General features: G+C 38.0%; 1 protein-coding gene across 4 annotated transcripts in view; it reads right to left on the bottom strand.

The window, feature by feature from the left end:
• VPS54 (VPS54 subunit of GARP complex) overlaps positions 1–25,863 on the bottom strand; it is a 111,153-nt gene extending 85,290 nt beyond the window's left edge. For all 4 annotated transcript variants that reach the window (XR_009221670.1, XM_058551100.1, XM_058551101.1 and 1 more), the window contains exon 1: positions 25,774–25,863. The gene's annotated coding sequence lies outside the window, so the exon portion shown is untranslated. The remainder of the gene's footprint in view (positions 1–25,773) is intronic.
• Between the last annotated feature and the right edge of the window lie 294 nt (positions 25,864–26,157).

The following is a 26,157-nucleotide window of genomic DNA, read 5'->3' as shown; positions in this document are numbered from 1 at the left end:
AACAAATTTGACATTTAATCAGTGGTCAGGTACAATGACAATCTATAAATAGCTCTACTCTTCTTCACATGGTAATCTCATAATTTTATCAATACCATACTCAAATATTATCTTCACCTCCTCCTTCAGTTTCTCACACTTAGTCATTCTTTACGTATTTCTATTTTTGCACCAATCATACGGAAATTTTGGTTTTCATATAGGTCTTCCCTATTAGACTGTGAAATTCTGGATGTTTCCGTTTTCCTATGTATTCTACACGCCTAGCACATTTCCTGGCAAACAGATAGCACGTAATATTTTATAGATGAATGAAAGGGGTGGTATATAGAACAGAAGAGAGAGACATTAGTTAAGACAGCTACCAACAATCCTTGAGTGAATAGATAAAGAGCATGGGTCTGGGCTGATAAGGAAAGGAATAAATAGGGGCCATCCTGGTGCTGTAGCGATTAAGCTTGTGCACTCTGCTTCGGCGGCCCAGCGTTCATGGGTTCAGATCCCGAGCGCAGACCAACACAATGTTTGTCAAGCCATGCTGTGGCAGCGTCCCATAAAAGGAGAAGAAGATGGGCACGGATGTTAGCCCAGGACCAATCTTCCTCAGCAAAAAGAGGGCTAATCTTCCTCAAAAAAAAAAAAAGAGAAGGGAATAAATAAACTCATTCATTTCAAAAGAAATAATTTGCAAGGATGAGTAAAACAGAAATATTTGAATTTCTTTCTTGTAGCTCAAAATATCTTTTTATGTTAAAAGTTTAGTTAAAAGCTTCTATTAAAAGGGCCTAGGGCCAGCCCCATGGCCTGGTGGTTAAGTTCGGTGTGCTCCACTTCGGCGGCCCAGGTTTATGGGTTCAGATCCCAGGCATGGACCTACACCTCTCATCACCATACTGTGGTGGCAAGCCACATACAAAATAGAGGAAGACTGACACAGATGTTACCTCAGGGCTAATCTTCCTCAAGCAAAAAAAATAAATAAAAAAAAATAAAAGGGCTTAGAAACATTGTCACTCTAGAAGCAACGAGCACACCAAGTGCTCAGACTATGGTTTCTAAACACTATTCTCCAAAAAGAAACCATGATTCTTTGAAGACATATCTGACTCCAGACTTGGAGCACAGAAAGAACAAGCTGATCCTGAGAACTCAGAAAGCAACCAAATGTTCTAAGACCAGTAGGGTCTGTCAAAAGGACAAAGGACCAAATTAAAGGGGTTCCCACTGGCCAATTTGGGACAATGTGAGCACCCCAAAAAAAAAAAAAACCTAATTGAGTGCAATACTGAATAAATAAAAATTAATGAATCCATAGTGATTCTTGGGGTGAGGGAGATGAGGAAAAGGAAGTGGGGTGGGGTGGGGAAAGGAAATCTCTTATCTTTACAGAAGAATGCCAGTAATAAATGTAAAGGAATGACTGAATTAGAAAATCACCATTTTGTAACCCCCAAGGTAAAAACAGACTCAGGAAAAATCATCAAAGTACAGTAAGCCATTAGGTGAAAGGTTGTTCAGAAACAGAAAACTCACCTGGTACCAAAATATTACCCACAGATTACTTAGCAATGCAAAGGGAAAAATGTATCTTTAAAATGGAAAGATCTAGTTGTCACCACCTTAACTAAATCATCAAACTTGGCATCAATGATAACAGCAAGATAACATTATTACGTGACTCATGAAATGACAATATAAAATAAACATCACCTATGAAGCATTCTCACCAAAAATGTTTAACCCAATCTAATAAAGGCTCTAGACCAGAGGTTAAGCTATTTTGTTCTATGGATTCCTCTGGCAGTCTGGTAAAGCATATGGATCTCTTCCCAGAGCAATGTTTATAATGCATAAAATACATGTGATTACAATGGACAATTATACTGAAATATAGCTATCAAACTATCTCTTAAAATTGTAATATAGTAATATTTTTGCTTCTTGATTAATGCAAATCTATCTTAATTTCTGAAATAAATGAGTATAAATATTTTGAGATACCTGCAACACCTTAATGTGATATGAAAATATCTGAAATTCCTATTGGTGACAAAGTTACAGGTAGTGCTAATATCCTTGTGAAGGGTTTCCTACATTCATAATTAAAGGAAATGCTAAAACCCAGTTAAAGTAGGGTTTCTCAACCATGGCACTATTGACATTTTGAGCCCGATAATGCTTTCTTGTTGGGAGCTCTCCCTCTGTACATTGTAGGATCTTTAGATGTGTTCCTGGCCTCTATCTACTTGATGCCATAGCACCCTCCCACCTAGTTGTGACAAACAAAAATGTCTCCAAAGCCAAACATCCAGGGTGGGGGAAAAGACAGGAGAGGACAAATCACTCCAGTTGAGAACCACTGAGTTAAAATATAGATGGAATTTTTTTCCCCATCCAAAGTTCAGAGACTCCCTGAATTCTATCCACAGACCCTATACAGTCTGTGAACCTTTGGTCTGTGATGTACCCCTGTTCTAGACCTACCTTCCAGTCTATAGGAAATAGAGGGGAATAGGATAGTGAGGTTTAAATCACAACACAGGGAAACAATCAAACAAACTCAGAATATAGACATTCTACAAGAAAACTGGCCTGGATACTTAGATCAATGTCATTTTAAAAAGGTGGGGAACTATTCTATTTTAAAATGAATAAAGAGACAACAACTAAAGGCAATATTGAGTCTTGACTGGATCCTCGTTCAAAAAGAAAAAAACTGGCTCTAATACATTCTTGGGACAATTGGGAAACTTAGAATATGGGTTGAACGTTATGTGGTATTTTGGAATTATTATTAATTTTCTTAGCTGTATTATTAACGGTACTGAGATTATGGGAAAATGTCCTTCTACTTAGGACATGAACACTGAAGTATTTAGGAGTGAAGTATGATGTCACCTGCAACTTACTTTCAAATGATTCAGCAAAAAATACACAGTTAAAACAAATATGGCCAAATGTTAAAAACACCTTATCTAAGAAAAGTATATATGAATGTAACATGTTCTATTCTTTCACTTTTCTGTATGTTTTTAAATTTTCACAATAAAAAGGTGAAGGAAAGAAACTTTAAATATTTGTCAAATGTTAAATAAATAATGCAAAATCTATCAGAGCGAAGGAAAAACATTCAATTTGTAACTGTTGATCTACCTGAAGATGGCATTACTGTATAACTTCAAATTTGGAGGGAAAAAATCAATAGATTTCAATCAAATTTTAATGTTGCAGAATAATACCATATATAGAAACTGGAAGTCCTTAAAGGCTGAATGAGAAGGCAGCTGAGACAGAGAAACATTTACCACAGACATTACCCAGAAACTGTGCAAAAATTTCTTCCCTTGCTTCTACATTGTAACAGTAACTGCTTACAGAAAACACTGATATTACAAAACCACTTACAGTCAACTCTGAACTCTCCATAAAATTGCCTATTACAGGTAAAGTATAGCAAAAGTGTTTTTTTTCCCTCTACCATTTCAATGTATACAAAACATTTTACCAGAGTGGTTAACCCAGAGATATACTAATTAATCATTTTATTTCCCTTCTCCTATTTTTCAAAAGTGATACCCCACTTTATAAAATACCCTACTTTATAAAATCTGAACTTGCCTACCCTCTATCATGCTTCTATCATACTGTGGTCCCCTAATTGGTCTCTCTGCTTTTAGTCTAAACCATTCCACATATTGCTTTAGGATGAATCTTCTAGAAAGTTTCATTCTGCTATACTTCAGCTCAAAAACCTTTAATGTTATTCATTACCTTCCAAACAAATGCTGGTACTCAAGGCTTTCCACAATCTGATGCTTGTCTTCCTTTCTAGCCTTACTTCCTATCATCCATGGATAACTATAACCTCTATTCTAGACAGAGTGCTATTTTGTCCCTCTAATCCATCATGCTATTGAGGCTTCCTTGCCTTTGTGAAGGCTGTGCCCTTCCTGGAATATTCATACCATCTTTCTACCCATCTAATGATGCCTCTTTTCCCTTCAAAGGTCCTTTTAAATTTCATTTCTAGATTACATATCCTAAGAAAACAAATATACACACACTCCAAAATATGAAAAATAGTCCCAGCATTATTTTTAAGAATGAAAAAGTTGAAACAACCATACTCTTAAATAAGAAGGAACTGGTTAATAAACTATAGTACAATCAAATAATGGATTACACTGCCATTGCAGTGGATTGCAGACCTCACATCCATTAGGATGGTTATTATAAAAAAAAAATAAACAGAAAATAACAAGTGTTGGCAAGGATGTGGAGAAACTGGAACACTTATGCACTGTTGGTGGGAATGCAAAATGGTGCAGCTGTTATGGAAAACATTATGGTGGTTCCTCAAAAAAGTAAAAATAGAACCACCATATGATCCAGCAATTCCACTTCTGGTTATATACCCAAAAGAAGTGAAAGCAGGGTCTTGAGGAGATATCTGTACACCCATGTCATAGCAATATCATTCATAACAGCCAAGAGGTGAAGGAATCCAAGCACCCATCAACAGATAAATGGATAAACAAATGTGGTATATATACACAATGAACATTACTATTATTCAGCCTTAAAAAGGAAGGAAATTCTGACATACGCTACAATGTGGATGAACTCTGAGGACACTACGCTAAAGTGAAAAAAGCCAATCACAGAAAGAGAAATACTGTATGATTCCACTTACATAAGGTATCTAAGTAGTCAAATTCATAGAGACAGAAAGTAGAATGGTGGTTGTCAGGGGCTAGGGGGAGGGAGAAATAGGGAGTTGTTTAATGGGTATAATGTTTCAGTTTTACAAGATAAAAAAGTTCTGGAGATCAGCTGCACAACAATATAAATATATTTAACATTACTGAACTGTACACTTAAAAACGGTTAAGATGGTAAATTTCATGTTATATGTATTTTACCACAACTAAAATTTTTGAAAAATAGGATTGCAGAATATTTAATAACATAAAAAATGTTTAACATATATTGTTAACTGGAAACAGTTTTCAAAACAATACATATAGTATGATCCCAATTTTCTAATTTAAAATAAGCATACACATTTGCAAAAAAAAAAATTTGCAGGGACATATACCACAATATTAACAATGGTTACCTCCAAATAATAAAATTACAAGAAATTTTTATTTTTGTTTGCACTTTTTTGAATTTTCCAAACATTCTCCTATAGAAACAAATTACTTTGTGTATATTAGTCAGGGCCCTCCAGAGAAAGGAAACCAATAGGATATACAGAAAAGGAGATTTAATAAAGGAATTGGTTCACGCAGTTATGGAGGCTGAGACATCCCACAATCTGCCTTCTGCAAGATGGAGAACCAGAAAGGCCAACGGTATAATTCAGTCCAAGGACAAAGGCGTGAGCTGGTGTTAAGTCTTGGAGTCCAAAGGCACGAGAACCAAGAGCTCTGATGTATGAGGGCCAAAGAACATGGATGTCCCAGTTCAAGAAGAGAGAGCAAATTTGTCCTTTCTTTGCCTTTTTATTTTATTTGGGCCATCCAAGACCTGGATGAGGATGATGCCTGCCCACACTGGTGAGGGCAGATCTCTTGACTCAGTCTACTGAATCAAACGCTAATCTCTCCCAGAAACATCCTCAAAGGTACACCTAGAAATAATGTTTTACCAACTATATGGGCATCTCTTAACCCAGTCAACTTGACATATAAAATTAACCATGACACTTTGTTAACCAGGAACAATGCTATTATTAAACTGCAAAAGTTTGGCTTCAGCCTTATACCCACCTCCACTATGAACCTTTTCTAATAACTATAACCCACAGAAAACTAGCCTTCCTTTGAACTTGGGATGCTTATTGGCTATATTAGCAGTCTACAAATTTTCTTGATCTTATATCCCATCAGTGAAAAACTTTTTAGCAATCATCATTTATAAATTATATAGGGTATTACTGTATTAATATGTATAATATAAGACTACACTAAATGGAAATTTTTAAGAGATGAGATAAAGAGGAAGAAAAATTTTTTAAAATAATCTATTTTATTAATTAATGGCAAAAAATACCTTTTTACTCTTACTATTTTTAACTGATAGCAATGCAACTCACTATGCCTATTATTATTAAAAATTTTGATTTAACACTTTATAAAATGGTAATTCAAAGGTTTGGCTCTTAGTTCAATTTATTTTTATACCCAGCTTTAATGCCTGTTATAGAAAAAAAAAGATATCTCACAAATGTATGCAGAACTGGAAGAAATACATTACTGCATCCCTGATTACACTTTCTAAACTCTCTATTTTGAAGTTTTTAAAGCAGGTTATAAAACTCCACGCTGGGTTTTTAAAGAGTTCATCATTTAAAAAAAATCACATAATGATGGAATATTTCCAAACATCCATTTGCAAAATACATTTACCATGGCATGAGGGTTTCTAGAAAATCAACTATTTCCTCACTTATTATTTAAAATTAAAAACAAAAACACCCTGCAAGAACAGATTGTGTGTGTGTGTGTGTGTGTGTGTGTCTGTGCGTTTAACTATCTGTTTGGTTAAATATTATTGTCAGTCACATGCCATCTCTGAAAAGATCAGCAAATTAGGAAAACATTTTCTTTTTGCTAAAAAAAACAAAATCACGTAACATATTCTTATGCTTGACAACTCTGAGTACTTTTTGCGTGTGTGTGTGTGTGTGTGAGAGGAGGACCAGCCCTGAGCTAACATCCAATGCCAATCCTCCTGTTTTCTGCTGAGGAAGACTGGCCCTGGGCTAACATCCGTGCCCATCTTCCTCTACTTTACATGGGATGCCGCCACAGCATGGCTTAACAAGCGGTGCGTCGGTGTGCACCGGGGATCAGAACCAGCGAACCCCAGGCCGCGGCAGCAGAGCGCGCGCACTTAACCGCTTGCGCCACCGGGCCGGCCCCAACTCTGAGTACTTTTATGTAAGGCTATGGAAGAGTTTGAACCAGGAGTAGGAGAACCCAGCTCTGCACTTTGTTATTTACTTATAGTTCCATTATTAGCATTATCTTTAACCCAAGATGTGACTTCTCTACAGGAATCATTTAAGTTAATTGGACATTTTGTGTGAGTTGGTTTAGTTAAAACTAGATAACATAATCTGTAAACCCAATTAACCACTTATGTAAACTATATTACATCACAAGGACGAACTAAGTGAAGGATACCTCTGTTAATCCCTTGTGCTTGCTCACTTATTTAAAATGTGACCATCTGATAAATGAACATATGGACTGACTGAAGGTGTTGATATCAATCCTTACAATAAATATTAGTAAAGGTTCATTTCTTTTTTCTTCAGATCAAAAAAAAAGAATATTCCTCAAGCTGGGTGGAACCTTACACAGGAGTTTGGACTCAATCCACAAGACTGTGGTGAGCCATAATAGACTTTAGGACACTGGTGTTGAATATTGAATACATCACTCTAGGAGAGTATTAGTAAGGAGGGTCAAATACAAAACCTAAGAGGACTCTAATATTTCTGAAGAAAGAAATGAAGAAAAGATACAAAGAAAAGCATGTGATAAAGAAGGAATATCCAATAAGGGGGGAGAAAAACCAGGAGAGAAATATCAGCTCAGAATTTGCAAATAAAATAATAAGGAAAAAAATCTCCTTTAGATTTGGCAATTAAGAAGTGACCAGTCACATCAGAAAGCAACGTCAAGTCCAACAGTGGAGGTGGAAGCCAGACTGCAGAGGTTAGAGTGGAACAGAAGGTGAGGAAATTAAAAAACAATGGCTACTGTTTCAAGAGACTCAATTATGAGATTACAAAACAGAATATATAGTACAATCTCATTTTGATATAAAAACTTTATATAGCTATAGATAATGTATGAAAGGTATACAACAAAATGTTAACAGTGGTTATATCTGCTTAGTGGGATAACAGACCTTTCCTGACCACTGTATCCAAACATGTCCTCCCTCTCCTTGTCCCCCATCCAACACACACACCCTGTTGTTATAGTTTGTGATCTTTATAGTACTTTCTCAAATTATAACTGATAATTTATTTACCTGCTATTTCCTGTCTCCCTCACTATATTGTAAACTTAAATTTATTTCATTCACCTTCCTATACCACACACAGCAGAGTCTAAGCACTCAGTAAATTGCATTAATGTTCAGTGAATGAACAAATGAATGACTACTGTGGAAAAGGAGGTAAGCACACACAAGCCACTATCAATGTCTCATATAGGTTCACATACATTCAAAACAATCTAAAAACCTAAGTTAAAAAATACATTATCTTGTTTGTATAACAATACCTGACTTTCTAAAGTTTGATTCTAGATCTCTACCTTTCGTATAACACAGTACAATATACTGGTTAAGAAAACTGGCCATAAAATGAGTTAGATCTCTGTCATTTATTAGCTATGTGACCTTTGACAACTTTCTTACCTTCCTAAATCTCAGTTGCCTCATTTGTAAAATGGGACAGCAACAGTATATTCCTCATAGGAATGTTGTAAGATTTAAATGAAATATAACTTACAAAACCTATGTAAGCTCATGGCACAATACTTGGCACACAGTAGATATTCAATAAATAACTGCAACTACTACTATTTATTATTATAAACATCTTAAGCGTTAACATTTGGACTGTGCCATATAAAATTTTAAAATAAATTTAAACTTTAGGATCCCAAGCCTCCTCTATTGGTGTCCTTTGCTTAAATGCCCCTAGTTTGGGGGAGAAAGGGAGAGAGGAGGCAGCAAACCAATACAACCAGATATAATTTACTATTAGAAAAGTAGCCAAAGCATAGAACAGTGGTCCTCAAAGCCATGCCAGTAAAAGGAAAGAAAAAAAGAGTGGTGGAAAATGGTGATGAAACTAGAAAACACCGTGGCCTACAAAAGAAGCAATTTTGATGACAAAAACTGTGCTTGTAGGAGAGAAGAGGGATGAGAAAGTAGAGAGGCTGGAAATAACGCTTTGGTGGACATTTGAATAAAGGTCAAAGTTGAATCCATGGGAGTGGAGTGGATGAGAATTATCTCAGAGATTACTCGGAGTTGGACAAGACCTTTTTTTCGTGTGTATGTGAGGAAGATCGGTCCTGAGCTAACATCTGCCAATCTTCCTCTTTTTTCTGAGGAAGACTGGCCCTGGGCTAACATCCATGCCTATCTTCCTCCACTTTATATGGGACGCCGCCACAGCATGGCCCAACAAGCGGTGAGTCGGTATGCACCCAGGATCCAAACCGGTGTACCCCGGGCTGCCGCAGCGGAGCACGCGCACTTAACCACTTGTGCCACCGGGCCGGCCCCTGGACAAGACTTTAAAAGATCATCTGGCTCAACTTTCTACCTATACATGAATCCTTTCTACAAGGGGTCTTTCTGCCTCCACTTGAAAACCTTCAATAATGGAGAATTGACCACTTCAAAGGAGATTATTACTGTAAAACAACTGTAATTACTTTAGGAAAAAAATTCTTTCTTGTAGTGAACAGAATCCTGCCTCCCTGAATTTTCCATCACTGTTCCTAGTTCAGTTACATTATAGGAATAATAGAACAAATAACTCTAGTCACAGGAAAGTAATACTTTAAAGGGAGAGAGTACAGAAAAAGAGAGCTAATGAGAGCTCAGAGCAAGGGGTGGGGAAAACACATTTAAGACCAAAGGAAGAAAGCAATCAAAAATGCCATCCTTACAGAAGCCAAGGGAGAAGTGTCCAGGAGGAAAGTGTAAACAGTAGTGTCAACATGCTGCAGAGAGAGAGGTCAAGGAGGTTACTAACTTCAGAAAGGATACCAAATTAGAACAGTTTTATGACAGTGGTTGAGGCAGACGCCATACCACAAAAAGTTTAGTAATAAAGGCAATAATATCAACATCTCTTTGGTGGTGAAAGAAATGAGACTAAGAGTTGATCAAGAATTTTTTAGGCCATGGGAGACCTGAACATACCTGTAGGCAAACAAGAAACCAAGTGAAGGGTGAGATTAAAAAGGAAAAAGAAAAAGCGGTGAAGAAAGGAGATGGGAGGAGAGGTAAGAGATACACATGGGAATGAGGTAGGATGGGGTGGAGGCAGAGAGAGAGAGAGAGACTGATCACGCCCTAGGACAATGGGCACCTTAGGCCATGCCCTACCTTAAGAAAGACAGAACTCTGTCAGGCAACAGTGAGAAAATAAGCAAGCTGATCCAGATAAGTTGCCTTCCATTCTACTCCTCTGTCTAATGCCCTTATCTGGGAGGGAAAAAAAGATCAACTGGGACTTGGGTAAACCTGGATTGCTTCACTTCTACCACTAGCTCTAAAGATTCTCTGAAGTCCTAAGATCAAGTTGTTGCTAGTGCAGACAAGTCGATTCCAACTCTTCGGGACCCTGCATACAGCAGAGCAGAAACCTGCTCAGTCTCCCCTGCCCCCAAACTCTCATCTTCTGAGGATCTATCAGATAATGCTCTGCTACTATTCATAGGATTCTCACAGCCTATTTTTTCACAAGTGGGTGGCCAGGTCCTTCTTCCTAGTCTGGAATCTCTGATGAAACCTGTCCACCATGGGTGACCCTGCTGGTACTTGAAATACGGTGGCATAGATTTCAGCATCACAGCAACATGCAGTGGCCACAGTAAGACAACTGACAGATGGGTGGTGTGGTTCCCTGAAGGGGAAATGAACAGGGCGTGGCAGTGTGAGTGCTGAATCTTAACCACTAGACCACCAGGGCTGGCTCCTAAGATCAAGAGTGCAGTGAAAATATGTTATCAATGAAAGAAGGGAGGATGGCAAAGGATAGGTAAGCAACAAAAAGACAGTAAGAAGAATTACATCATCACTAATATTTGACTAAACACTATACAGTTCCTAATTGCTTGCTTTCATTCAGATTATTTTGTTGGTCTTTCTAACAACCTAGTAAGAAAAACATTTCTGAATGAATCAGTGAATGAATGAATCAATGATCCCCATTATGTGGATAAAGAAATAGGTTCAAGAGGAACTTGGTTTTAGATCATTTAGCTAATTGTGAAGATGGGATTTACATTCAGATCTTCTGATTCTAAATAACATGCCTCTGTCTCTACATCACACTGGCTCTCCAAAAAAAGCCTGTTACTTCACTACAGTCTCCCATCCATTTCAAGCACCCAGTGCTTTCCTCTTCTGTCTTCTTTTTCTCCTTATCAGATCAATTACTGATCCAATAACAATTATTTATACAAATAATTATTATTTATGTCCATCTTATATTAAAAATAAACGATAGCAATAATTAACATCTGATTGTAATAAGAATTTTTTAAGACTATTTTTTTAGGGCAGTTTTAGGTTCAAAGAATTTTATAAGACAGGGACCTGCTAGAAAATTATCCCTCAAGGAAAAAGACACTACACGTTTTCATCAGTATAATTTACTATATTTTTCAGCAAAGGGATAATTCTTGAGTTGCAATGTGAGATAAATATGCTACCATTAGCCATCATTTTAGCACTTTCAACAGGAAATGTGTTCTGAATTCCAAATAATTGACTAACTAATGAACTTCTATAACTTGTCTATTTGTAATTTGAGAAAATAGGGAAAAAGTGGGATTTTTTTTTACACCGGGGCTAGACAGAGGTAGCCTTTTTTGATACAATTTTGGATTTAAGTTTAGTAACAAAGAAAAAATCAATAGTCAATGCTATTTTTTTAAAAAGCAAACAAAAAATGGCAAACTTGACTCTTTCAAATTTAGAAGTATTGACACATGCAAGAAAAAAACAAGAACAACCATACTGTAATGTCCTTCCAAAGATCGATTTGATAGAAATCAGTAGAGATTATTTTTTTAATCACAGTAATTTAAAATATCTCATACTCTAAGACGCACTTCCCACAACACTTTTGAAATTTTAAGAGCCAATTTCGGGTAAATGGTATACTTAAGCTTCTTTCATATAGCCTAGACACAAATAACAATATACTTCTACACTAAGTATCAGATTTATCACCTGACAAAATCTAGTTTAATCATAATTTTGAAAAGTATTTAGGGGCCCGCTCGGTGGCACAAGCGGTTAAGTGCACGTGCTCTGCTACCGCGGCCCGGGGTTCGCCAGTTCAGATCCCGGGCGCGCACCAAGGCACTGCTTGTCAAGCCATGCTGTGGCGGCATCCCATATAAAGTGGAGGAAAATGGGCACGATGTTAGCCCAGGGCCAGTCTTCCTCAGACTGGCAGAGGAGGATTGGCAGATGTCAGCTCAGGGCTGATCTTCCTCACAAAATAAAGTATTTAAAATTTTTAAAAATACATATCATATACATTATAGCTCACAACAATCTCAATAATGAAACTAAAATTTAAACATAAAGAGCTGGGCTTTTAAGAAATACTAACAAATTAAGGCTGTCATATAAATAAGTACTTGTCTACTCAACTTGGGCACTAAAGGAGTACGGAAGAAGCTAAAGGAACCCAGAAAATGAGAAAAAAATTGTACTAATCTAATTTGCTTTTTCCTTACTTTCCCATTTGACATATATGAGACCCTGTGCCTTGCAGGAAACTCTGAATACATGTGTTTCCTGAAGTTCCTTATTTACTTTTGATCTAGTGACAAGAAAGAACAATAAGAAATAATCTCGGCTAGAAGGATAAAAAGTATAACTATTTATAATATTAAATTGAAATATTTTAGGGCCAGCCCCACGGCTTAGCGGTTAAGTGCACGCACTCCACTACTGGCGGCCCAGTTCGGAACCCGGGCGTGCACGACGCACCTCTTGTCCGGCCACGCTGAGGCCGCGTCCCATATACAGCAACTAGAAGGATGTGCAACTACGACATACAACTGTCTACTGGGGCTTGGGGGGGGGGGGGGAGGAGGAGGATTGGCAATAGATGTTAGCTCAGAGCCGGTCTTCCTCAGCAAAAAGAGGAGGATTAGCATGGATGTTAGCTCAGGGTTGATCTTCGTCACAAAAAAATAAATAAATAAATAAAAGATTTAAAAAAAAGTTTTTTTAATATTTTAAATGGCTATCATATATTTCATGTGTGACACTTATCAGGAATAAAAATCATAAATATCCTCAAAACTATATATATATACATAGTTTTCAAATCTAGATGTTATTCAAAATAAAAGCAATATCTTTTTTCCCTAGCACTCATCAGAGACTTAACACACTAAAATAACATAATATAACAGCCATTGAAATCAACTAAGGGTCACTGGCCTGGAATCGAATGGTAAAACTGCACTGTGATAAAATCTCTCTAGTATATTAAAAATTCAATGAAAAACAAATATAACGTGGATGCTTTATTTTACTCGTTTAGGCCACTGATATGACTGTATTACTAATGAAATTCTGGTCAAAGTGAATCACATTAGAACACTGGTATTCTGTTCTTGATGTCTCGGCCAAAGATTACCAAATAAATCCTAAAATCACTCATTGAAAGTTATTAGAGAATACATACATCTTAAATACATACACCATTACACACATTAAATGCCTACAAAATTAAACTTAAAATAAAATCTGTATAATCTATCCTACCTTGAAAATAACTGCTAGAAGAAATTACGTATTAATATATTCCTAAGAAGAACAAAAATGACACTTGGATTTATCCACTGTTGGGTTATCCCTGCCTTGCTTCTTTCCAGAGCAGAAATAATCTAGTGTTAACAGTCTTTGTTAATAAAATATATTTTATATCTAGATCCCTAAAGGGCAGGGTCTTCAAATAATCGAAACAAGTACTCTATAAATATTAAGTAACAATAAAGATGATGCTTTCAAGAAATTTTCTTTTTAGAGAAAATAAAGCAAAATGGCTAGAAATTCATCTGCAATGAGTCAGTAAGAGGTTCAAGAATGAAAATATTAGTCTGAGGTATAAAGTAAATAACTATAAAGTTCATTACTACTATAACCTAAACCAATAATAAATTATTTTAATTTATCACTGCTTGGCATTACCTCTACACCCCTCCCCACTGTTTAGGTCTCAGCCCAGTTCTGCCTTACTACCTTCTCCACTTAGCTTGAGTCACATGGTGAATTACTTCGGCAGTCTCCCTTGCATCTTCAATTCTCTCCTCCCTCATCTATCTTCAATACAATCTGTCTTTGCTTTGTTCCTGGCTGCAGAACACTGCCAAAGAAAACTCACGTAAAACATGCAGATTATAAATTTATGAACTCCAATTTCAGATGAGGCCCTGCTCAGCAGTCCTTTCACTTATTTACCCTGAAATACTTCTCTTTCCCAATCCCCACAGTATTTATAATAAACTTCCATCACTCTCCTCATGTCCCCTAGCTTACCTTCATCAATCCCAGGATCAAAAAGTAACTGCCTTTTTACTTAATAACAACAACAACAAAAAGTCCTCAAAGTACCCCCACAAAAAAGATATGACTTCTTCCCTTCATATCCAAACATATTTGATTCTCACCTGTACACAACTCCTAACTTTCTGAGGTACAGTATAGGTGGCCACTCTTTTCCAGAGTTAATCTCCCAATCAACTGTTCTTGACCTCATCTGTCCTCATTTTATCTGAGACTTTGTTCTATTAATTATTCCCTGACTCTCCTATCTTGAATCTCATCAGCCCATCAAAAAACTGTTCAAGTACTAAATTAAAGTTCTTTCCCTCAACTCTGCCTCCTCAAGCTACTTTTTCTTGCCTCCCCTTCACTGGCAAACTTGTATTCTCTCTTTGGTCTACCTTAGTAATCTGTCTTCCATCTTCACCACTCACTTGGCTCTGGAAAAGGTGAGGAATGACCTGATTTCTAAATTCAGTTGCCTACATTTAGTCTTCATCTAACCTGACCTCACCGCCCTCAAAAGTCAATGAAGGGGGCCGGCCCCGTGGCTTGGCGGTTAAGTGCGTGCGCTCTGCTGCTGGCAGCCCAGGTTCGGATCCCGGGCGCTCACTGACGCACCGCTTCTCCAGCCATGCTGAGGCCGCGTCCCACATACAGCAGCTAGAAGGATGTGCAGCTATGACATGCAACTGTCTGCTGGGGCTTTGGGGGAAAATAAATAAATAAATAAAATTATAGGGCCGGCCCCGTGGCTTAGCGGTTAAGTGCATGCACTCCGCTGCTGGCGGCCCGGGTTCGGATCCCGGGCGCGCACCGACGCACCGCTTCTCCGGCCATGCTGAGGCCGCATCCCACATACAGCAACTAGAAGGATGTGCAGCTATGACATACAACTATCTACTGGGGCTTTGGGGGAAAAAATAAATAAAATAAAAGTTTAAAAAAAATAAATAAAATAAAATTATAAAAAAAAAAGTCAATGAAGGTAATAAACGTAGATGGAATGAAAGAATAAGAAAAATCACCATTTGTAATCCTCCAATGCAATGACTGATTCAAGCAAGAATCATTAATAGATGCTAAAACCACTGGTTTCAAAGGTTGTTAGAAACAGGATATTTACATGCGATGAAGTATCACCCTATCAATTATTTATTAATTAAATAGTAGAGAGATCTGTCAGTTCCCACCTTTACCAAGTGATCAAGCTGGAATCACCAATAGGGATGATTTTATGTGCCTTCTGATGTGATGAAGTGGTAGGACTACATATCATCTGTGTAGTATTCTTGCCAGAAATATCCAACCAGAATCTAAGCATGAAGAAAGAGACTAATTCAGAATATGGAATATACTCAAGGACAAATGCTCTCCTTTTCAAAGGACAAACCAAAGAAGGGAAGGAGGCAGTGGGACTAGCCCAAACTGGGGAAGACTAAAGAGAGACACCAGCCAAATGCAACGCATGAACCTTGACTGAACCTTGCATTAGAGGGGGGAAAAAGTTATAAAGAATTTGAGTACAAATAGGGAAATTTAAGTATGGACCATACGTTGAATAACTGTCGATATTCCTGGTGTCATGACAGTATTATGGTTGTGTAAGAGAATGTCTTTGTAATTGGGAGACGCATGCTTAAATATTTAGCATTAAATATTTAGCATGTGTGTGTGTGTAGGCGTAGGTGTTCACTCTACTATTATCTTGACTTTTCCATAGGTTTAAAATTTTTCAATAATAATAATGAACCAATGATGGCTTTCTAAGAACTGAAGACAAGTAGAAATGAGCCAGACAAATGGAGGGGAGGAAGGGCATGATAAGAAGAACACTCCAGGAGTAGAGAACAGTACGTGCAAAGGCTTGGAGGGAAAAGAGAGCCTGTTGCAAGAAAGCACAAGTTCAGTATATCTGAGAAAATTACATATGTGGGGGGTGCAGGGAGTTGTGGAGAGTCACTAGGCTAGAGAGATAAGTTGGGTAAAGAACTTAAATGAGTTTATAACCTGTTAAAGGAGTAAGAAATGTAGATTTCATTGTGAGGATAAAAGAAAGTCACAGAAATAATTTAAGCTGAGGAATGATACAATCAAATTTCTCCTTTAGAAAGATCACTAATTGCAGCCCAGAGAATGGATTGGAGAAGATTAAGACTAGAAGAGACCAGATAGGAAATTTGCAATAATCTAGGTGAGATATGACAGTAGCCTGAACTCAGATAATAGTAGGGGAGATGGAAAATAACCAGATAAATTCCAGATCTTTTTGCAGTCCCAACCTCTTTTCAGGGTCCTACACCCAAATTTATAACTGTCTACTGGTCATCTTCACCTACAAGTCTCACAGATACCTAAAATGCAATATATCCAAAACTTTAACTCATTGTCTACCATCTTTAGTCCCCTTCTCCACCTGCCAGAAATTTATTCCTTCTCTAGCTCAGATAATGGCAACATCATCTATGCAGTTTCCTAAGTTAGAAACTCTAGAGCCAACTTGACTCCCTGACCTCTCTCCATTCTTCAATTTCCATACCAATTTAGACTGTCCTATGGATTCCACCTCCAAAATTCATCACAGACCCATCCCTTGTTCTCCAGTCCAACTGCAACTGCTCTAATTCAGGATTTTACGTGCAGATTAGTCTGCCACCAAAAGTCCTTCTTTGGTCCTAACCTCAATCAACTTCAGAATCATCTTTCTAAAATTCAGATCTGATTAGGTCTCTCTTTCTTAAGCATTCTATCAAATCTAAAAACTCTTCACAACCTGGGCCTAATCCAACCCCTCAGTTTAGCCAAATTGAAAAATAAAACAAAACAGGGCATGAACTTTCTTGACATAATTATTATGATTTCAAAATTTTACTTTATTCACCCCATAGGAGAAAAACATCATAAAATATGATGCATCACAATATTCATACACAAACATCCACTGTCTGAACTTTTTAGTCAAAAAGCCAACTATTTGAATATAAAATTCTCCAAATCAGTAGCATTTTTTTACCATGAAAACTTCCCCCAACTTTATAAAATCCAATTTTTTTAAGTTCACCATATTAAAAAAAAAAAAGACGAATACTACCACATGATTCATTCTCAATACTGTCTCCAACTATTATACCTTCGTGCTACCCCAGAAAAATCTCACCAAATAGCTAGATCTCTGTTTACCTGCAGTCTTACTTTTGCATGATTGTGAAGGAAAGTTGACCAGTTAACAAAATTGTAAGAAATTACATTTTTCCCCATTCATGTCATGTATTTTAGTTAATTCGACTCTACTCAGGACCTTCAGAGAGTGAGACTGACACACTGCCAAAGGAGCTAAGAGGGCAGCTTTAATTAATTCAACTCTAAATGCTACAGCACAACTATGGACTACTAGACATGTAGAAAAATCCAAGTATCTCTTTTTGTGTAAAAAGATGTTGAAAAATACTAAGAAAAAGAAACAAATCTAGAAAGAGACGAGATTTTACAAATAGTGAGAAAGTTTAAAATCCCTATTTCTTCAGTTAAATCCTCACATTTAAAGAGCAATTACCAGTGGTAGAAAAACCCTTCAAATATAAAGGCAGGCATGAACAGTAAATGAAGATAGAGGAATTATTCCTAACAAGAGAATTAATCCAGATAACTGTAGCTTACTCTTGAAAAGGCTAAAACTTTTTGTACAAATAAGTCACTTCTGTAAAATTTAATTCTGAAATTATGTATTTTCATGACTTTTCAAAAAGTATATTTTGAAAACGAGGTACCTTTTTCTCTTTACCTGCTCATTGCCAGAAATTTTATTTTTTCTTTTATTTTTATCATTAATGCACTTTTTTTATTGAGATGACATTGGTTTATAACATATAAATTTTCAATATACATCTTTGTATTTGATTTCTGTGTAGACTACATCATGTTCACCACTCAAAGTCTAACTGCCATCCATCACCATACACATGTGCCATTTTACCCCTTTCACACTCTCCCCTCCCCCTTCCCCTCTGGTAACCACCAATCTATTCTCTATAGCTATGTGTTTATTTGTTGTTGTTGTTTTCATCTTCCGTATATGAGTAAAATCATATGGTACTTGGCCTTCTCCATCTGACTTATTTCACTTAGCATAATGCCCTCAAGGTTCATCCATGTTGCTGCAAATGGCAAGATTTCATCTTTTTTATGACTGAGTAGTATTCCATTGTGTGTGTGTGTGTGTGTGTATATATATATATATATAAACGTATGTGTGTGTGTGTGTGTGTGTGTGTGTGTGTGTGTATACACACCACATCTTCTTTCCATTTAGTCATTCATTCATCTGTCGATGGGCACTTAGGTTGTTTCCAAGTCTTGGCTATTGTAAATAATGCTGCAAAGAACACAGGGGGTGCATGTATCTTTTCAAATTAGTGTTTTCATGTTCTTTGGATAAATATCCAGAAGTGGAATAGCTGGATCATATGGTCTGATATAAGTATTGCTACCCGAGCTTTCTTTTCATTTCCATTGCATGGAATATCTTTTCCATCCCTTCACTTTCAATTTGTGAGTGTCTAGGTTGAAGTGTCTCTCTTGTAATATATGGGTCTTGTTTTTTAATCCATTCAGCCACCCCATGTCTTTTTATTGGAGCATTTAATCTATTTTCATTTAAAGTAACTATTGATAACTGCATACTTATTGCCATTTTGTTACTTTTTTTCTGGATGCTTTTGTAGTTCTTCTCTGTTCCTTTCTTCTTCTCTTGGTCTCTTCCCCTGTGATTTGATGGCTTCCTTTAGTGTTATATTTGGGTTCTTTCTCTTTATTTTTTTGTGTATTTATTATAGGTTTTTGGTTGGTGATTACTATGAGGTTCATATATAATAACCTAGGTAAACAGTAATCTATATTAAGTTGATGGTCTTTTAAGTTTGACCTTTTACTAATAGCCATACACTTTTACTCCCGCTGCCATATTTTATGTTTTTGATGTCATATTTTATCTCTTGCTTTAGTGTATCCCCTCAACCTCTTATCATAGATATAGATGATTTTAGTACTTTTGTCTTTTGACCCTCATAATAGCTTTACAGGTGGTTGACCCACTATCTTTACTGTATATTTGCCTTTACCAGTGATATTTTTTCTTTGATAATTTTCTTATTCTTATTTGCGGTCTCTTCTTTTACACATAAATAAGTCACTTTAACATTTCTTATGAGGGTAGCTTAGTGCTGATGAATTCCTTTAGTTTTTGCTTGTTTGGAAAACTCTTTATCTCTCCTTCCACTTTGAATGATAACCTTGCCAGATAGAGTATTCTTGGTTGTAGGTTTTTTCCTTTCAGCACTTTGAGTATATTGTACCACTGCCTTCTAGCCTGTAAGGTTTCTGCTGAGAAGACAGCTAATAGCCTTATGGGGTTTCCTTTGTATGTAACTTGTTGCCTTCCTCTTGCAGATTTTAGGGTTCTCTCTTTAATTCTTGACATTTTAATTATAACGTGTCTTTGTATGTGCCTCTTTGGGTTCATCTTGTTTGGTGCTCTTTGTGCTTCCTGTACCTGGATATCTGTTTCCTTCCTCAGGTTAGGGAAGTTTTCAGCTATTATTTCTTCAAATAAGTCCTCTGCCCTTTTGTCTCTCTCTTTTCCTTCTGGGACACCTATAATGTAGATACTAGTACATGCGATGTTGTTCCAGAGGTCCCTTAGACTGTCCTCATTCTTTTTAATTCTTTTTTCTGTTTTCTGTTCAGCTTGGGTGATTTCCCCTACTCTTTCATCCAGACACCGATCCCTTCTTCTATGTCATCTAACCTGCTGTTCATTCTCTCTAGTGAATTTTTCATTTCCCTAATTTATTCTTCAGCACTGATTGGCTCTTTTTTATATTTTCCAATTCTTTGTTGATGTTCTGTGTTCATCTATTCTTCTCCCCAGATCAGTAAGCATCCTTATGACTATTAGTTTGTACTCTTTATCAGGCAGATTGTTTATATCTGTTTCATTTAGTTCTTTTTCTGAAGAACTGTCCTGTTCCCTTATTTGGAACATATTCCTTTGTCTCCTCATTTTGCCTACTTCTCTGTGCTTATTTATATGTATTAAGTAGATCAGCTGTGTCTCCCAATCTTGGAAATGTGGCCTTATGTAAGAGATGCCTTACGGAGCCCAGCAGCATGCTCCCCTCTCATCACTCATGCCAAATGTTCCAAGAGTGTCCCCTGTGTGAGCTGCATGTGCCCTTCTGTTGTTGCAGAGTTGCTATAGTTACAGGCACATGGATAGGCTAGGCTGGCTCCCTGACCAGCTGGTTGTAAGGCTCTGTCAAGTACGGCTGCTACCATCACTTTATGGGCCAGGGCAAGTCCCTGGCACCACTGGCTGCGAGGTCTAATAGCACACAACTACTGCAGTTTTGCTAATAAGTGAGATAGGGCCCCAATGTGGCTGGTTGCTAGGCTCAGGGGCACACAGTAGCACAGGTTGTTGTAGATTTGTTGTGTCCATGGGAGGAGGTGAGTTCAGGATCTTCTTACACCACCATCTTCCAAACTCCTGCCAGAAATTTTAAAGTTCCATAATACCAAGCTGTCAGGATATAATCACTGCTGAAGAGTGTATAAATTGGTATAACTGCTTCTCTAGTAAAATTGAAAATGTACATATCCTGCAAACCAGCAGTTCCACTCTTAAGTGTCTTCCCTGGAGAACTCTTGGACATGTGCACAAGAAGATATGCAGAAGAATGTTTATGACAGCTTTCCTTTAACAGAGAGGCATCTGAAACAAACTTGAGTCAGAAAAGAACCCATTAGTCCATAGCTACACTCAAAATATGGTGGAAGTGAACTTTCTTCTTTCAAAGGCTGCCAGCTTGATATTTAGGAACCTTTAGTAGCCCAGAAATGGGAGAAGTTCTTTTATCCAAGGTAACTTTTTCTTGATAACTTAATTTCACCATAATAACAATCACTTTTATACCATGCTTTAATAGTGATACTCTCAGGTGCTACTGAAGGAAGTCAGTTTGCCCCTATATTAAAGAGTTTCAGATTATAGCGATAATACTAGTCCTCTTACTAGTTTGTTGTCAATACATTTTTAGAATTTCTCTCTCCTCACTAAAGAGACTGTCAGCAGTCACTGTTCTCTGCCTTGCTATCTATATTCCTGCCTTTGGCACCCTCTATATCCCCTTCTAATTTGATTCTTCTGCAACAAGTAACTTTTTTTTTTAATTGAGGTATAATTGACATATAACATTATATTAGTTTCAGGTACCGTAACTAACTTCTGCAGTACTTTATAGTTGGCATAGCATCAACACACACACCTCATTTAATTCTCACAATAACCTTATAATACAATAACTATCACTATTCCTATTTTATAGATGAGAAAATTGAGGCTCAGAAAGATTGAGTAATTTATCTAAGGTCATAAAGTAGGTAAATGGCAAAAGTGATCTCAACTGTCAATCGTTTCTTCTTTCATCACCAAAGTGAGCTTGTTAAAAACAAATTAAGTGAGAGTCAAAAGTGGGGCCTAAAAGAAAAAGAAAAAAAAAGATGAGACATGTATAAGCTTTGAATTTTTTTTTACATTCATAACATACATTAACTAATTAAATAAACACTTAGCTTACTTCTCTACTTTCTTGGCAGCTGAAGCTACCAAGAAAAAGAAATACTTCTTGATAAAGAAAATACTAATATATATTTCCAATTTCAAAAACCTATGCATCGGTAATGAACAATTAAAAACATAATAGTAGTTCAAATTTGCAGTAAAATAAGGCCGCCATTCTCAGAAAAAAATTTTTTTCTTCAGATTTGAAGACAACTAAACAGACTAAAGAATATCTGCATTATGTCATAAACAGATTTCCTTTTACTTTTCCCTCAACTGCTCCCCCTGCCAAGAAAGAGAGTTGCTAGAGGACCTAAAGGGTTAATCTAATCCACCAAACAGTGACTGCCCACTGAGAGTATTTTCCCACCTGGTGGGGGTCAAGAACACTAGCTCAGGGCCTTACCAGAATCATGCAAACCATAGGTTTAGAACAATACTACTGACACTTTGCGTCAGATAATTCTTTGTTGTGTGTTTGGGGTAGGGTGGGGTAGGATATGTCCTGTGCAGTGTAGGATGTTTAGCAACATCCTTGGCTAGATGCAAGTAGCACCCTACCTTCAGTTGTGACAACGAAAAAATGTTTCCAGACAGGGCCAAACGTCCCTTGGAGGGCAAAATCATCCATTTGAGAACCATTGGTTTAGATGTTAGGGTCCCGGGTCTTTGAAACAGAAGGCCTCCAACTACAATTTTTAAAAATTAATTTTGATGTTAAATTTTAGATTTTAAAAAATAAGATGGGGCCGGCCCGGTGGCGCAAGTGGTTAAGTGCGCGCGCTCCGCTGCGGCGGCCCGGGGTTCGCTGGTTCGGATCCCGGGCGCGCACCAACGCACTGCTTGGTAAGCCATGCTGTGGCGGCGTCCCATATAAAGTGGAGGAAGATAGGCACAGATGTTAGCCCAGGGCTGTCTTCCTCAGCAAAAAAAAAAAAACAAAAAAAAACAAAACAGAGGAGGATTGGCGGATGTTAGCTCAAGGCTGATCTCCTCACAAAAAAAAAAAAAAAAAAAAAAAAAAGGGCCGGCCCTGTGGCTTGGTGGTTAAGTGCGCGCGCTGCAATGCTGGTGACCCGGGTTCGGATCCCGGGTACGCATCGAGGCACCACTTCTCCGTCCATCCTGAGGCCGAGTCCCACATACAGCAACTAGAAGGATGTGCAGCTATGACATACAACTATCTACTGGGGCTTTGGGGGGGAAAAATAAAATAAATAAAATCAAAAAAAAAAAAAAAATAATAAGATGGTAATAGTATAAGAAGATACCTAAATAATGCCTATGCCATCTCCTTTAGGTTCAAGCATTTTTAGAGGATTTTGTAACATGGATTTCATCTATGTGGATACATTGGTCTCCTCCTCCCCACTCCATCCCAAAGTGGGGAAATGTCCAGTTCTCTCCCCAATCTGCTAATAAAATGTCAAACACATACATACATACATTCACACATACATAAGAGAACCTAAACAATTCTAACTTGCAAATCTCCATTTCTTGCCTTTCATGGCCACATTGTGGTTCTTGAGCCATGCGTCCTAGCAATTCAAGCTTCCACTCTTCAGATTTCCTCATCTGGTTCCTACCATCTATTTGTGAAGCAAAAAGGAAGTAAGCTGATGACCTTAAAGGTCTTTTCCAACCCATATTCAATGGCAAAAATAATCCTTCAACTTTTACTTATTCACTCCCAGCTGACCAGACCACCTCTTGAGATCACTGAAGCCAATCATGCTAATTTTTTTCTTTCTCCACACTTTATATTAATCCATGCTGAAAACAGTTATGTCAGTTGTTTAAAACATCACTTATTAATACCAGTGATCAGTTGTTTATTCTCTGACTCAAATAAAATATTTTAAACATATAAATTGATTTTAAAGAAAAACTTTTCAAGAAGCTGTGAGCTGACACCATTTATATGAATGAACCACAACAGGCAAATATTGAAATAGAAAGCAGATCAGTGGTTGAAGGCCTGGGGGTGGGGTGGGGAAAATGGGGAGTACCTGCTAATGGGCAGAAGGTTTCTTTTTGGGATGATGAAAACGTTCTAAAATTAGATTACGCTGATGGTTGCACACTCTGTAAATATACTAAAAAATCACTGAATTTTACACTTTAAATGACTGTACTTTACTCAATAAAGTTGTTTGTAAAAAGCTAAAAGCAGGAAAAAGGAATTTTAATCAACTTTTATTGAGAGGAAAAGAAACGTGATTAAGAACAAATTCTGCAGTTTGCCATTTCATGAATTATATAATATTTGATTTTAATTCTGACGTAAAAACTTAATACCCATCCAGAAATAAACTTTAACTTTTCCAGAAAACAAACATATGCAAGTTTAGTCATCTTTTCCTAGTAAACCTTGGATAATTTGAAAGCGATGAAAAACATTTCAAAGAGCCAAATGCTAAAGTAACAATACCTCTACAAGAACAAAATATATGAATATCATCAACAACAACAAAACATGAACAGTCTTTACAATTTTGTTGTGATGCGTTCTTTACAAAGAAAACCATTACAACAGTTTTCATTTCTTTTAAAACTGATCCTCAGACTGTAATGTCTGTCCTGGTAGTGTGATAATTCTGAAGTTACCAGATCATAATTTAAAAATAGCCAAATCACAAGAAAATTGCAAACATCTAATCCCCCAGTCACAACTATCAATCACCCAAAATTTGCACATATTGATCGCTTTTACCAAAACCTATCACGAGCTATGATGATCACTTGAACTATCAATACCAATTTCTAGGAAATCAGACTAGGACTGCAATATTAAAAGAGTCAAACGAATCCCATCATTCCATCTGTTCTAACATAACCGCTTAGAAATCATTAAAGCTCTCAAGGTACTTTTCCAATTAGAACGCTCCATCAGATTTATAAGAATCATCCTGAATGTCCATCAAAATCTGCAGTTTAAGTTACAACAATAAGACATTTCTCAGTATACTATCATGATATCACTTGCCTCGTAAGCATTTACTATTAAGATTGCCCTGGGGTTTGACAAATCAGAAACAGAGCCAATTAAAAACAAAAAAACAAAAACACTACAATTTAATTCTTCGAAAGTAAGGAGAGCCTCAATAAAGACAGAAAATAAAACTGGTTAAAGGCGAATTTTAAAAAAAAATTGCAACCCGGGTCAGCTAAAATGCTAAAAATATCATCCTGAACTCAGACCAAGTGGTTAATTACAATGGGCAGTCAAAAGTTCTGTTGTCAAAGATGGGAGGGCAGGGGAGGCCTGCCTTTCTATCAGTGCAGAGACGGAAAGAAGCAGAACTGAAGAAAATTAATTATTTAACAAATTATTGCGAGCTACATTGCCAAACTGCAAAATACCGAGTTAGCCTTTAGGTTAGCCTTCCCCAGGAAGAAAAATGATTTTTTAAATTTAAATTATTCCAATAGGATAAAAAGGGGTCTAAGGGCCCGGCTGGAAAAAGAACGGGAAAGTTTGGGGGCAGCACGCAAGAAGGGTCGCGGAAGTTCCAGAGCCCGGATCCCGGAGAGGGGCGAGAGGGGCAAGCGCGGCGCCTGAGGCCGCCGCCTGGAGGTGGGGAGCACAGCTGCCCGTCCCGACCCCGCAGGGAGAGTGAAAAGGAAGACGAGGAGGTGGCCGAGAGGGGAATGGAAGCTTCCGCACCGGTCAGTTGTGACCAAAACTCTGGGCGTCGGGCCGGGGAGGAGACAGAGGGGGTGGGGTCTCGGTCCCGGTCTCCACAGGAGGTCGGGGTGAGGTGGGTCGCGAAGCGCTGGGGGCCGAGCGAGGCCGGCCCGACACCTACCTGCGGGTCCCGGGCAGCCGCCCCAGAGCGAGGCCTAGTGCATCGCCGCCGCCTCCAGCCCTCCACGTCGCGCCGACGCTGCTGCTCCGCGGGCCCGAGCCCGAGCCCGGCTTTCCGCCCCCGCCCCGCGCCGGCTGGCCGGTCGGCCGGGGGAGCACAGGGCCGCCTTCTCGAGCCCAGCTCCGCTCAGGGGTGAGAGGCGGCAGCGGCGGCTCCCTCACGTCTCTCCCGGGTGTCCTGTCAGCCAGCAGTTTCCCCCGGGTCCGCAGCGCCGCCTCCGCCGCTGCTGCCACCGCCTCTCCCACATCCCCGGCCTCCAGAGGAGCCGCCGCCGCGCCGCGACCACTACCCCTAGCGCTTCTGCTCGCTGCTCCACTGCTTCCC

Source organism: Diceros bicornis, chromosome 12 (assembly GCF_020826845.1).
Source record: "Diceros bicornis minor isolate mBicDic1 chromosome 12, mDicBic1.mat.cur, whole genome shotgun sequence".
In the NCBI taxonomy this organism is placed as follows: domain Eukaryota; kingdom Metazoa; phylum Chordata; class Mammalia; order Perissodactyla; family Rhinocerotidae; genus Diceros; species Diceros bicornis.
Note: the sequence above shows the minus strand (reverse complement) of the source record. Positions and strands in the feature narration are given on the sequence as shown.